Here is a 13,978-nt window from a genome sequence, read left to right as displayed (position 1 = left end):
TCATGGGGATACGATTAGAAATCAAAAAACCAGACTCAACATTGTTTAACGACTGTCCCGGGACATAACAGCTTTAGACAAAAATCACAACAATCCCTTCCAGACAAAACGTATTGTGACTATCAACCAAGTACTTAAAACATTTACAAGGTTTTTTGCACCATGTAAGTCAATATACAGATGGCAATACTTTTTCATTGCAACATAAAGGATTAGAAATCAATATACATATGTGTAATATGCTACTGACTTTCCCAACACATAACCAACTATCCCAAGATCACAACATACACTTCGACCCAGAACGGTTTCATTGTATAAACCACATACTTAAACACTTTACAATAATTTTGCAACATATAAGTCAATATATAATATGGCAATACTGTATACAAAAATACCCAATATGAATCAATACACAATCTTTTCATCAGATTACAATGACAAATCTATTTAATGTCAATAACTAATTTCATAGCACCATGAATGTAGACTATTCAGAATACTTATATGTAAACAGAGATGAGCAAGATTGATCAAATCAAATTCAATTAACACAAAACGTAGATTTATCAACATTCATCAGATTACTAATTGAATGACAGAGTATACATACCTCCATGACTTGAGTAGAATGATGAAAATCAAAGGTCCCCTGACGATTGTTTGTGCCGAGTTTGGAGTTTTGTTCGGTGTTAGTATTGATGAGAATGGTCTTTTGCATGCAGGGTTTATTTTGATCCAGTGAACAAAAGTCAATCAACACGGTTCTCTATGTGTAATTACGATAACTGCTTATTTAATGGAAAAGATGTAATAAAATTTACATGTTAGGTACATAATTATGAATATTAAGTAAGATTACATATTTTAAGTATGCATTCAAATTACGTATTTGAAAAAAAAAATTAATTTTACAAACTTACAATCGAGAAGAATATTAAGTTATTTTATTTTTCCAATATTAAAATTTAAGTTAGAAAACATTATGCCGCAGTTTTAACAGAATTGTACTATAAAATATTTTTGAATAATTTTCAAGAAGTTTATTTGTCTGAATATGCCCTGATTACGGATTATAAAATTACTATTTATATTATTAAAATACACAGCATTAATAATTTTTTTTAATATATTATGTGCCATATTTTTTATACATGTTCTCTCATATCTTCATGTATGAGCATTCAATAGTTTAAAAAAGTATTTGGTATATTTTGTAAATCTTTGGAGGTGTATTATATATGTTATTGTAATAAGATGTTTTGTAATTGTAATTTGAATTAAAATAATAATAGGCTTATAGACTTATTATATTTATGTCTAAAGTTATGACGAAGAAAGTAATTCGAACATTCGTTATAAAATGTCTATTAATTATTAAACATGTCAACTACAGAATATAATAAATATATTTATTATTGATTTTATAGTATTAATTTTATAACCCTATGGTAAAGGCTTAAATTTAATGCCAAAACATTTGATTTTGAAACATTAAGACTTATTCGAGCTAATTTATCACAAAGTTTTTTCTTATGAACGTTTAGTTTTGTATTTTACGCTATAATATCATCACAAGGGAAAATTTCTAATAACCGTTGTATTTAATAGATTATGTCTTATTTTGGAATCCATGTTTATGTTATTCCTAGAAGACTAACAATGAGATTTACAGAAGGGGGGTTGAATGTAAATCTCAAAACTTTTTCAAGTTTTGAGCAGTTTATAAAGTTGTGTGTTCAAGAAGAACAAGTGTGTGAATTGCTTTAAGCTAATACAGACAGATATATATTCAAGCACAAATGTAAAGAACACAACAGACCTTAAAAACTTTTCTGGTGGATTTGTTGTTCCACCAGAGATGGTATATTAGAAAATCTGTGTTCAACAATGTTGATCACAGCTGCATCCTAGTACAAACTAGATGAATTTTCTCTCAAGATATTTCTTAACAGCTCTGGAAAAATCTCTCTAATTACTAGCTTCTTCTTGGTTCATATATATTACCAAGTGTACAAGTGAAAAACAATATAAAATTACAATAGTAAAATAAGTTCTTCACTTGCTTCTTTTCCTGTTCACTCAAGTACTTTGTTGACTATTGCAACTTTGTACAAAAGAAGAACGGCTGCTTTTTCTGTTGATCCTGAAATTCGGCTACCACATCTCAGTTTTCTCTGTCAACCCACGTGCCTCTGCTTGTAGGTACAACTACCACTTATCAACGGCTGATTAGCAGAACATCCGTTGAAGCTTTCATCCGTTGATGACTTCATCCGTTGAAGGATGTTATCCGTTGAAGCTTTCATCCGTTGATGCTCTCATCCGTTGAAGGATGTTATCCGTTGAAGCTTTCATCCGTTGATGCTCTCATCCGTTGAAGGATGTTATCCGTTGAAGCTTTCATCCGTTGATGCTCTCATCCGTTGAAGGATGTTATCCGTTGAAGCTTTAGAGACATCCGTTGAAGCTTAGCTTCTCATCCGTTGAAGGTCTTTTAAGTCATCCGTTGATACCACTTCATTTATACAAAATTACAAGGCATGAAATATTTACAATTGGCCTTCCTATCTGCATATCATCTAGTAGTCAACATGACTCATAGTTTCTCTCAACTTCTAAGAATTACAATTTTAAATACAGAGACTGAAATATGCTACAATACTAGACTTATTTCTAAGTAAAGCTACACCATCAACGGATAGCCAAAGTGGTCTTATCCGTTGAGGCTACAGACACTAAATTTCTACTTAAGTGTTTTGTTAAACATATCATCAAACTAATGCACATATATTCCTAACAATCTCCCCCTATTTATGTCTATAAGAACTGTAGGCATAAATTCAGAGTTAACTTGATGATAACAAAACACTTAACAAATATTTGAATTGAAACTAAGTAGAAATATAAAAAGTGCTGCAAAAGTGTATGTACTAGGAGGTAATTGAAGATTTACAGTATTTCCAAGGGTGCTCCTCTAGCCTGAGCAAAACATCATTTTCTTCTTTGTTCCCTGGTTTTCTTTCCTAGCCCTTTGTCATTTCCCTCAATTTGGAGTTGGAGTTTTCTGAAGAATTCAGCTTCATCTTCATCACTGATATCCAACTTAGATTGCATTTCCTTGAGAGTTTCATTGCTGGCAATCTTGAGTTGGTCTTCAAGTCTGAAAAATCTTCTGACTCCTCTGTCATCTCTAAATTCCATCAACCAATGAGGTGATTTGTGAATTTTAGTTCCCCTTTCTTGTATGAGTAAGGTTCTGGGCAAAGCATTTGGTTCCCTCCAAGTCTTCCTTATGTTGGCAATCTTGTTGAGAATTTCAGTCTTGGCTGTTCTGGTAAAGCCAGAATCCTTTTTGATGGCTGAAAAGACTCTGATCAAGGTAGAGTAGCCTTCATTTAGAATCCTGTGGAGAGGCCATGTTCTTTCCCCAGCTCCTTTATATCTGAACACTAATCTTTCTGGTAACTGTCTGTAGGCAGCTATTCCCCTTACATCCTCCAGCTCATCCAGATAGAGTTCAATGTCTGAAATTTCTTTTATGTCACAGATGTGAACATAATCATCTTTAGAAATGGGTGACTTAGGTTTAGGTTTTTGTTTTTGAGTGAATTTCTTAGAGGTTGTGGGAGGTGTAGATTTTGGTTTTCTTTTCTGTTTCTTTGGTGGTGGAAGAGTGGTTAGAAAGGTAGGCAATGTGATGTTGTCCCAATCAATAGGTTCCTCTTTTGGAATGATTGGTTCACCATGGATATTTATAGAGGGATCAGTAACAAAAGGTTCAGGTATGGAAGGTAGTGGTTTAGATGTAGATTTGGTATCTTCAGGGTTATCTTCACTCCTTCTGTGTGCCTTGGCCTTTCTTCTGTTTCCCTTCTGCCATTCCTCTCTTTCCTCCATATTTTCACCAAATATGCTCCCAAGAACCTCATCTAAGTTAGCAATCTTTTCTTCACCCCTGACTTCAATTCCTTTCATTTCTTCAACTTGGCTTGACTTTAGCTGTTTTTCAAGCTTTGCTTGTGCTCTTTTGTCAGCCTTTAATTGCTTGGCTTCTTCTTTCTTAGCTATTGAGAATTTGGGATGTCCTTGCATCACACATATGCTCTTTCCCTCTCTAATGATAATAGCTCTATTTCTCCTTACAGCCTCATCCATGGACTTTTTGAGATAGGCAATACTCCTGCCTAAGATCTTGTTCTCATCATCTTTTGAAGGAGGAAAGTCCACTTCTTTTAAAGGATTCTTTGTTGAGTCCTTATTGGATCTTTCATTGGGCTTGAGGATTATAGCTTGTAGCTCTTTGGAAGAAGCTTCTCCATCCTTAAGACTCCCTACTGGCATGAGCTCCATGTTGATTGGTTCAATCTTTGTGCTAAATTTCACAGATGTTGATTTGTTTTGTGTAGAACCAAACACCAATTGCAACCTTTCATCAATTCTCCTCCATTGTTCTTTCATTTGTATTTCAGCTGCTGCTAGCTGAATCAAATCAATTCCATCAGATTTTCCCTTGATTTGAATGATTGGAGAGGTAGTGATGGCAGGAACTAGCACTTTAGATATCTGAATCTTTGTAGAGGGCTCTCCTTCCCCTTCCCTGTTATTCTCCCCCTTTTTGTTATCATCAAGGAGAGGGGTCAAGCCTTGTGCTTTTGCCAGCTGCATTAGGAGATTGGTTTGAGATTGTTGGTTGAGAAGAAGGGTGGCCACAGAATCTTCAATTCCTTGAACTCTGTCTTCCAACTTGGCCAGCCTTTGTTCAGTAACTGATTCCTTTTTCAATCTCGAAACCAAGTCCTGCAAAGTACCATAGGGCATGACTGAATCCAATTTTTCTGAAGTGAAGGATTTCAAGTCAGCAATATCTTTCCTGAGATCATTTAGACTCATATCTTGCTTTACTTTCTGCAACTTCATGAGATGCAGTGAGTCCAGGTGAGCTTGGAGGATAGCCTTGATATTTGCATTTGAAGTGTTCTGAATGGCCTGTTGAATAGTGATGATTTGTTTGACCAGGTGGACATTGAATTCACCTGTTCTATGCTCCTTAGTCAGGGCCCATTCAGGTAGATTAGAAATGGAACTAGGGTCTTCATCTCCCCCTATGTTCATGCTTCCATCAGAAGAAATAGAGTCATCATCATCAGAATTTACTCCAAATTCCTCAGATGGCTCACCAGCTGTAGAAGGCATCCTGTTAATAGCAGCTTTATCCCTTTGAAGAGATTCTGTTGAGTGCACTAGATGTAGTGTCCTCTCTGCCTCCTCATTGCCCTGAGCAGCCAACAGTTGATAGGCTGTCACAGGATGAGTAAAAGTGTCAGCATCCAAGGAAATGTTATCAATTACAGCTTTGTAATGTTGCTGAAATTGTCTTTCCTTTTCAGCATCATCCACAATCATTGACTCATGAGCAATGGCTGGTTCCACCCTTGTATCAACTGTACCTGCTTTTCTCTCTTTTTCTCTATGTTCTTGCATCAGGGGCTCCCCCTGGCTCACACATCTCACTCCCTCACCTTCACCTTCTAAGGTGGTACTCCACTCACTGACTTTTGCCATGCTGGAAGAAATAGCATGCATTTTTGTGCTCTCAATCTCTCCTTTTGCCTGGGAGCAACCCAGCCTCTCACTCAAATTTTCACTCCCTGCCCTCAATCCTAAAAGTGATTGCACAGTATTCATGTCTTCTACACTTGGAATCATTTCAGTTGTTTGTGTAGAGACTATCAACGGATGTGGAATATCCGTTGAAGTTGAAACTGTTGTTATCAACGGATAACTGCTGTTAAGCTTATCCGTTGAAGAGCAACCACTTGTCAACGGATGAGTGATATCCATTGAAGAAGGAAAAGAAGATGAAATTGAAAGTGATATAACTGTTGAATCTGTATAGATTGATTTGATATGTGTTGATACAGATCCTTCAATTATATCTGAAAGAATTTGCGGGTGATCCAACAAATCATCTAAAAGATGATGATCACCTGTATTTGAGTGGGGCTCCTCCCTGAGTTGTAAAGAGGGAGAATCAGGAATTGATGGGAATAGCATATCCACATCCAGAGATGGTGAAGAAGCATTTGGTGATTGATGTGTAGTTATTGTGAGAGAATGGGGCTGTGACTCCACATTTATTGGAGTCACATCAAACTGAGTTTGAGAAGGCACAGAGACAGATGGATGTTTCTGTGCAGTGTGTGCACCCTGTGTAGAAGATTGGGTTCTAGCCTTCTTTCTTCTAATAAAGGCTTTTGTAGGTGAGTGTTTGGCTTTAGTGTCCCTCCCTCTTTTGTTCTGTGTTCCTGGATGGGAACTCTTTTCAATAGTAACATCCTTTTGGGAGGATGCTACTAGGGATGTGCTAGAGACCTTTTCAACCACCACAGCTTTTTGAGAAACTGGGGCTTGGCTAGCTTGGGAAGCACTCAACTCTCCTTCCTTATCCTGGGGGTTTCTTTGATGTTCACCCCTCCCCTCACCACTCACACCCTGATCACTTCCCTCAGGGTTAATGGTTGTTGTTACAACTGTTGTCTTTTGAGAAACAACAGAGGTGGTTTTCTTTGTCTTGGATTTTGAAAGTTTGGATTTGGTGACTTTGGTAGAAATCTGTTGGGGCATTGACACAGATTTCATGGCCACACTAGAAGATAAAGAAATAGAGGGGTTGGAAGAAGTAGGAGTTGTAGAAGCAATTACCTCACCTACCTGGGGTGCATTCATGATTGGTAAATATACCAATTGCACACTGCTGTTAAGATCCATTCTCTTCAAGTCTGCAAGAACTCTTTTCTCTTGTGCCCAGCACTTGAGTTTATTATTCTCATTGATTATGACTAAACCTTCAGCAACATGGTTAGCCAATAACATAAAGAATCTAGCATAATAGATGTTATTAGGTCTATTAGCTTTGTTACCTAATCTAGTACCTAATTCTAGCATCACATAGTTGCTAAAGTTAAAGTACCTATCAGAAACAAGCATATAGAACATGTTAACAAGAGATGAAGTTATGGCATCAAAATTACTAATTTTCCCAGAGAAAACCTTTATGAAGGCATCCCCAAGAAAACTCCATTCTTTCCTAAGGCCTTTTCGTCTAATACCCCCTAAATTAGCAGAGTTAAGAGAGTAACCTATGGAATCTAACATGCTGGATACATCACTATCAGTGTGTGGTGTCATGTCATTGTTCTCAGGTAATTTAAAACATGCTTGTAAGTCATCACAGTTTATACAGTGATTTTTACCTTTGAGAGTGAAGGAGATAGTCATATCCATGGAGTTGAACTCAGCAGTTGTCCAAATCTCCTCAACTACTTCACAGAAAATCGTTGGGGCTTCCAGCATTGCATAGCTAAGTTTACAGTTTTTGATGAAGTCCATCATTTTGTGATAATCTGAGTGGGCTTCATTCTTCTCTACCAGAGCTATGAAATTATTCTTCTCGTAGATGAACCCAGATTGAGACATAATCTTCACGACTGGTGCCATTGTTGTGAGTAGAAATTGCAGAGAATAACTTGAGGGTTTTGCAGAGAGAAAATGGTAAATGCTTGAAATTCTAAGAAAGCGTAAAGTAATAATGAACAATCAGAAGGGCTTATATGCTTTCAAAAAAAAAATAAATAAAGGATTAATCAATAAATAGGTGTTAGTGAATTTCAGCCGTTTAAGAATAAACTGTAAGTATTCTAATAACTACCTTTAAAACCAATACATACAGATGTATGTATGGTATCAACGGTTAAGAAAATAGAATCAACGGCTGTGAAACACCTCAAACGTCTGATGTGACATTTCAACGGATAATGTAAATTGTCATCCGTTGAAAGGTACTTCAGCTTTATCCGTTGACGGATAAAAGTTCCAGAGATATACTTGTCTTTCAACGGATAATGAATATCCGTTGATAGAGCAATTTTGACTTTCAACGGATAGGGAACATCCGTTGATGGAATAAACTTTGTTAAAAGTCAAATTTGTTCTAGCAACTAATATATTTCAGGCTCCACATCAAATTGCAAAGAAGACATGAATTTTAAGAGTAATTAAGCATACCTAGCTCACTTACCAATCTTGTGAATGTTGATTCATCAAGTGGCTTGGTAAATATGTCAGCAATTTGTTGTTCACTTGGAACAAAATGTAGTTCTACTGTACCATTCATGACATGCTCCCTGATGAAGTGGTACTTAATATCAATGTGCTTGGTCCTTGAGTGCTGCACAGGATTCTCTGTTATGGCTATGGCACTTGTGTTGTCACAAAAGATAGGTACTCTATCAACATGAAGTCCATAATCAAGGAGTTGATTCCTCATCCATAACATTTGAGAACAGCAACTTCCAGCAGCAATGTATTCAGCCTCAGCTGTAGAAGTAGAGACTGAATTTTGCTTTTTGCTAAACCATGATACAAGCTTGTTTCCCAGGAATTGACAGGAGCCTGTTGTACTTTTCCTGTCTATTTTGCAACCTGCATAGTCTGCATCTGAATAACCAATTAGATCAAAGCCAGATTCTCTAGGATACCAAATTCCTAAATTTGGTGTACCCTTGAGATATCTGAAAATTCTCTTGATAGCAATTAAGTGAGACTCCCTAGGATCAGCTTGAAATCTCGCACACAGACATGTAGCAAACATTATATCTGGTCTGCTAGCAGTTAAATATAAAAGTGAACCAACCATGCCTCTATAACTTGTAATGTCCACAGACCTTTCAGTCTTATTTAATTCAAGTTTGGTGGCAGTGGCCATGGGAGTTTTTGCAGATGAACATTCCATTAAGTCAAACTTCTTTAAAAGATCATGAATATATTTAGTTTGACTAATGAAAATTCCATTACTAACTTGTTTAATTTGTAAACCAAGAAAATAGGTTAGTTCTCCCATTAGGCTCATTTCATAATTGCTTTGCATTAGCTTAGCAAACTTCTTACAAAGATTATTATCTTTAGAACCAAATATTATGTCATCTACATAAATTTGAACAAGTATACTAGAGCCATTAACATTTCTAAAGAAGAGAGTTTTATCAACAGTACCTCTAGTGAAGTGATTCTCCAAAAGAAATTTTGATAATGTTTCATACCAGGCTCTAGGTGCTTGCTTCAGTCCATAGAGTGCTTTCAACAGATAATACACATAGTCTGGAAAATTTGGATCTTCAAATCCTGGAGGTTGACTTACATAGACTTCTTCCTCTAATTTCCCATTTAGAAATGCACTCTTGACATCCATTTGATAGACTTTGAAATTGGCATGGGCTGCATAGGCTAGAAAGATTCTGATAGCTTCAAGTCTTGCAACAGGAGCATATGTCTCATCAAAATCTATTCCCTCTTGCTGAGAATAGCCTTTAGCAACCAATCTGGCTTTATTCCTTATGATAATGCCATTTTCATCCATCTTATTTCTGAATACCCATTTTGTATCAATAGGACTCTTGTTCTTTGGTTTGGGTACCAGCTTCCAAACTTGGTTTCTCTCAAATTGGTTTAGCTCTTCCTGCATAGCTAATATCCAATCTGGATCCAATAAGGCTTCTTCCACTTTCTTAGGTTCCTCCTGAGATAGAAAACTACTATACAGACATTCATCTTGAGTAGCTCTTCTTGTTTGCACTTTAGATGATGCATCACCAATGATCAGTTCAAAGGGATGATTCTTGGTCCATTTCCTTTGAGGTGGAAGATGAGCTCTAGATGAGGTGATCTCAGTATTGTCATGATGTGAGATAGAGTTTTGATTAGTTGAAACTCCCCCTGAGTTGTTGGTCCTTTGCAGGGAACTTGGAGTTCCATCAATTAATGATGTAAATTGATTATCAGTTGATGAGCTATGATCAACGGATGTTTCATTAAGTACTTCAACGGATGATGCACAATGTCTTTCAACGGATGCTGAATTTTGTGCATTATCCAGGAGCAAATTTTGTATTCCTTTTGAAGTGTCGTCTCCATCAATCTCTTCTTCACTATCATCACAATATATTTCAATATTGTCAAATTTGAGTCTCTCATAATGTTCCTCATCTGTTAGTCCATCAATCTTTTTATCATCAAACACAACATGCACAGATTCCATAACAATGTTGGTTCTTAGATTGTAGACCCTATAAGATTTTCCAGCTGAATAACCAACAAATATTCCTTCATCAGCCTTTGCATCAAACTTCCCTTTATGGTCAGATTGATTCCTTAGTATAAAACATTTACATCCAAAGACATGAAGAAAGTTTAGAGTTGGTTTTCTTTTCTTGAACAACTGATAAGGAGTCATGCCTTTAGCTTGATTGATCAGAGAAATATTTTGAGTGAAACAGGCACAATTAACAGCTTCAGCCCAAAAATATGTTGGTAACTTTGATTCTTCAAGCATTGTTCTGGCAGCCTCAATTAAAGATCTGTTCTTTCTTTCAACTACCCCATTTTGCTGAGGTGTTCTTGGAGCTGAGAACTCATGCATGATTCCATTTTCTTCACAGAACAGCCTTAATGTCAAATTCTTGAATTCAGTTCCATTGTCACTCCTGATGTTTCTTACTTTTAAGTCAGGATGATTATTGACTTGCCTGATGTGATTGATAATGATTTCACTTGCTTCATCCTTTGATCCAAGAAAATAGACCCATGTGAACTTTGAGAAATCATCTACAATCACTAAACAATATCTTTTTCTTGCTATTGACAATACATTGACTGGTCCAAACAAATCCATATGTAACAGCTGTAATGGTTCATCAATTGTTGTTTCAAGCTTCTTCTGAAATGATGCTTTCCTTTGTTTGCCTTTCTGACAAGCATCACACAGACCATCCCTTGAGAATTCAACAAGAGGAATTCCTCTTACTAAGTCCTTTTTGACTAGATCATTCATTGTCTTGAAATTCAAATGGGATAGCTTCTTGTGCCATAGCCAACTCTCAACTGAACTTGCTTTGCTGAAAAGACAAGTAATAGATTCTGCATCTGTAGAGTTGAAGTCAGCTAAGTACACATTTCCTTTTCTAACTCCAGTTAGAACCACTTTGTTGTCTTTCTTACTAGTGACAACACAGGCTTCAGAATTGAAGGAAACTGTATTCCCTCTATCACATAGTTGACTGATACTCAGTAAGTTGTGCTTGAGACCATCAACTAATGCAACTTCTTCAATGATGACATTCCTTGTTGAAATCAAGCCATATCCCATAGTAAACCCTTTGCTGTCATCTCCAAAGGTTATGCTGGGGCCAGCTCTCTCTTTAAACTCTGTGAGCAGGGAGAAATCTCCAGTCATGTGTCTTGAACAGCCACTGTCCAAGTACCATAGATTTCTTCTATTTTCCTGCACACCACAAAATCAATCAATTTGATTTTGGTACCCAAGTTTCCTTGGGTCCATTCTTGTTAGCCTTTCTCCTAGACTTCATTCCTCCTGCATCTTTAGACTTAGGTGAGTTTGAGTCAACCTTGGTCTTAGATGTGGTTGGTTGAGGTGTAGGGTTAGTCACAACATTATCCAGCACATTTATAGTATTATTAGGCATGGATTGTGCATACATGTTATTCCACATTGGCATATTGTATGGAAATTGAGGCATACTGAATGCAGCAAGATAAGAATTGTTAAAATATGGCATGTTTGCAAAATGTGCATAAGGATTTTGTTGAGACATAACAGGCAGAGCATGTAGAGGTGATACAGACATGTTAGGCATGGAAGAGGGTACAGTTATGGGAGATTTCTTAATAGATTTACAGTTAGCAGATAGATGATTAACACTACTACAATGCACACAGCTTTTTCTAGGAGCATACTTGTCAGGTGTGTAATTGTTATGTTTGTTAACTCCTACCTTCCCATTTCTGTTGGATTTCCTTTTGGATTCCTTTTTATCCTCAACCATCTTGAGCCTATTGTTTAACTGTTCTAAGGTCATGTGCCCTACATTCACCTTTCTGACATCTTTGGATGTGCTTGCTCCTTCTTTGACAAAGTTCTTTGAAGTTGAACCAAACTTTTTGTTGAGTTTCTTTAGATTTTCTCTTTTAGAAACATCTGCCTGTTTTAATTGAGGAACCTTCAACGGATGTTCCTTTTCTTCCTTCAACGGATAACTTTCATCATCCGTTGATTCCACATCCGTTGACAGTCCATCAATTAATTCCAGTTTCTTTTTATTTTTATCCCAGGCAGTTTCACAGAATGATTCAATTCCTTGGACTTTGGCAATTTGAGCACTTACATCCCTAGATGTTTTCCAGGCTTTAATCACCTCTTGCTCTTTCTCTAATTGATTGGAAAGTATTTCTACTTTCTTAATAGATTCAGCTAGTTCATTTTCAACAGATACACAATGCAGCTTAGTCTTTTCTAGGTCAATTAACTTATCTTCTAACACAGCATTTCTATTACTTAAAAACAGATTGTTCTCTTTAATCCTACTATTTTCTTTAGCAAGAGATTTAAGAGATACACGCAAATGATACAGTTCAGTAGACATGTCATTAAAAGCATCATTGCACTCTTCTTTAGTAAGCTGTGTTATATCAGTAGTAATTACCTGGTTGCTTGATGAACTAACTTCATTCTCCTCAGAATCAGCCATGAGAGCCAAGTTAACATATTCCATGTCTTCATCCTCTTCTTCTCCATCAGCTGCCCAGTCTCTTTCTTGAGTAATGAAAGCCCTTTCCTTCTGTTTGAGCAGATCAAAATATTTCTTTTTGTAATCTACTTGTTCAAATTTCTTCTTTTCAGAGGTTGGCTTTCTGCACTCACTTGCAAAGTGTCCACTCATACCACAATTAAAACACTTGAACTTGGATTTGTCCACCATGTTCTTATGGGGTTTAGTGGCTCTAGTGTTTTTCCTGAACTTCATCTTTGCAAATCTCCTGGACAGAAATGCAAGATGCTCATCAATACCATCAGAGTCATCTTGACTGGAGTTGTCTTCATTTTCAGCAACTTGCCCTTTACCCTTGTCTGATTCTGGATTTCTTACACCATCTTTGGAGCTTGATGTAGATCTCACAGTTTCTTTTCTGCATTCTTTCTCATTTTCAGCTACCAATGCAACTGAACCTCCTTTCTTTCTCCCCCTCTCCAATACCTCATCCTGTTCCAACTCTAGTTCATAAGTCTTCAAGATTCCATATAATCTTTCAAGAGTAAAGTCCTTATAATCTTGAGAGTTTCTTAAGGAAACAGTCATGGGTTTCCATTCCTTTGGTAAGGATCTCAAAAATTTAAGATTTGAATCCTTCACCTGGTACACTCTACCATACAGCTTCAGTCCATTCAACAGTTTTTGGAATCTATTGAATGTGTCATTTAAAGATTCATTTTCTTCAAAATGAAAGTGCTCATACTGTTGAATGAGAAGCTGCATTTTGTTCTCTCTTACTTGTTCTGTACCTTCACACAGCAGCTGAACTGTGTCCCAAACCTCTTTGGCAGTTGAACAATTTATCACATTATCAAACATATCCTTGTCAAGACCATTAAACAAAATGTTCATAGCCTTCTTATCCTTGTGGACTTCTTCTGTGTCTTCCATTGTCCATTCTGCTCTGGGTTTTGGAATGGATTGACCAACAGCAATTGTGGCCGTAGCAACTGTGGCTACTTTGTGGGGAATGTGAGGACCATTCTCAATGCAGTTTACATAACCTTCATCTTGGGAGAGTAGATGAAGGTGCATTTTCACCTTCCAGTGGTGATAACTGTCTTTGTCAAGAACTGGGATCTTTACTCCAATATCCTTCTTACTCATCTTTGTTAGATTCCAAGATCTTTAAACTCTTTGTGTGTCAAGAGCCTGCTCTGATACCAATTGTTATTCCTAGAAGACTAACAATGAGATTTACAGAAGGGGGGTTGAATGTAAATCTCAAAACTTTTTCAAGTTTTGAGCAGTTTATAAAGTTGTGTGTTCAAGAAGAACAAGTGTGTGAATTGCTTTAAGCTAATACAGAC

Source organism: Apium graveolens, chromosome 9 (assembly GCF_009905375.1).
Source record: "Apium graveolens cultivar Ventura chromosome 9, ASM990537v1, whole genome shotgun sequence".
Lineage (NCBI taxonomy): Eukaryota > Viridiplantae > Streptophyta > Magnoliopsida > Apiales > Apiaceae > Apium > Apium graveolens.
This window is presented reverse-complemented; position numbering follows the sequence as displayed.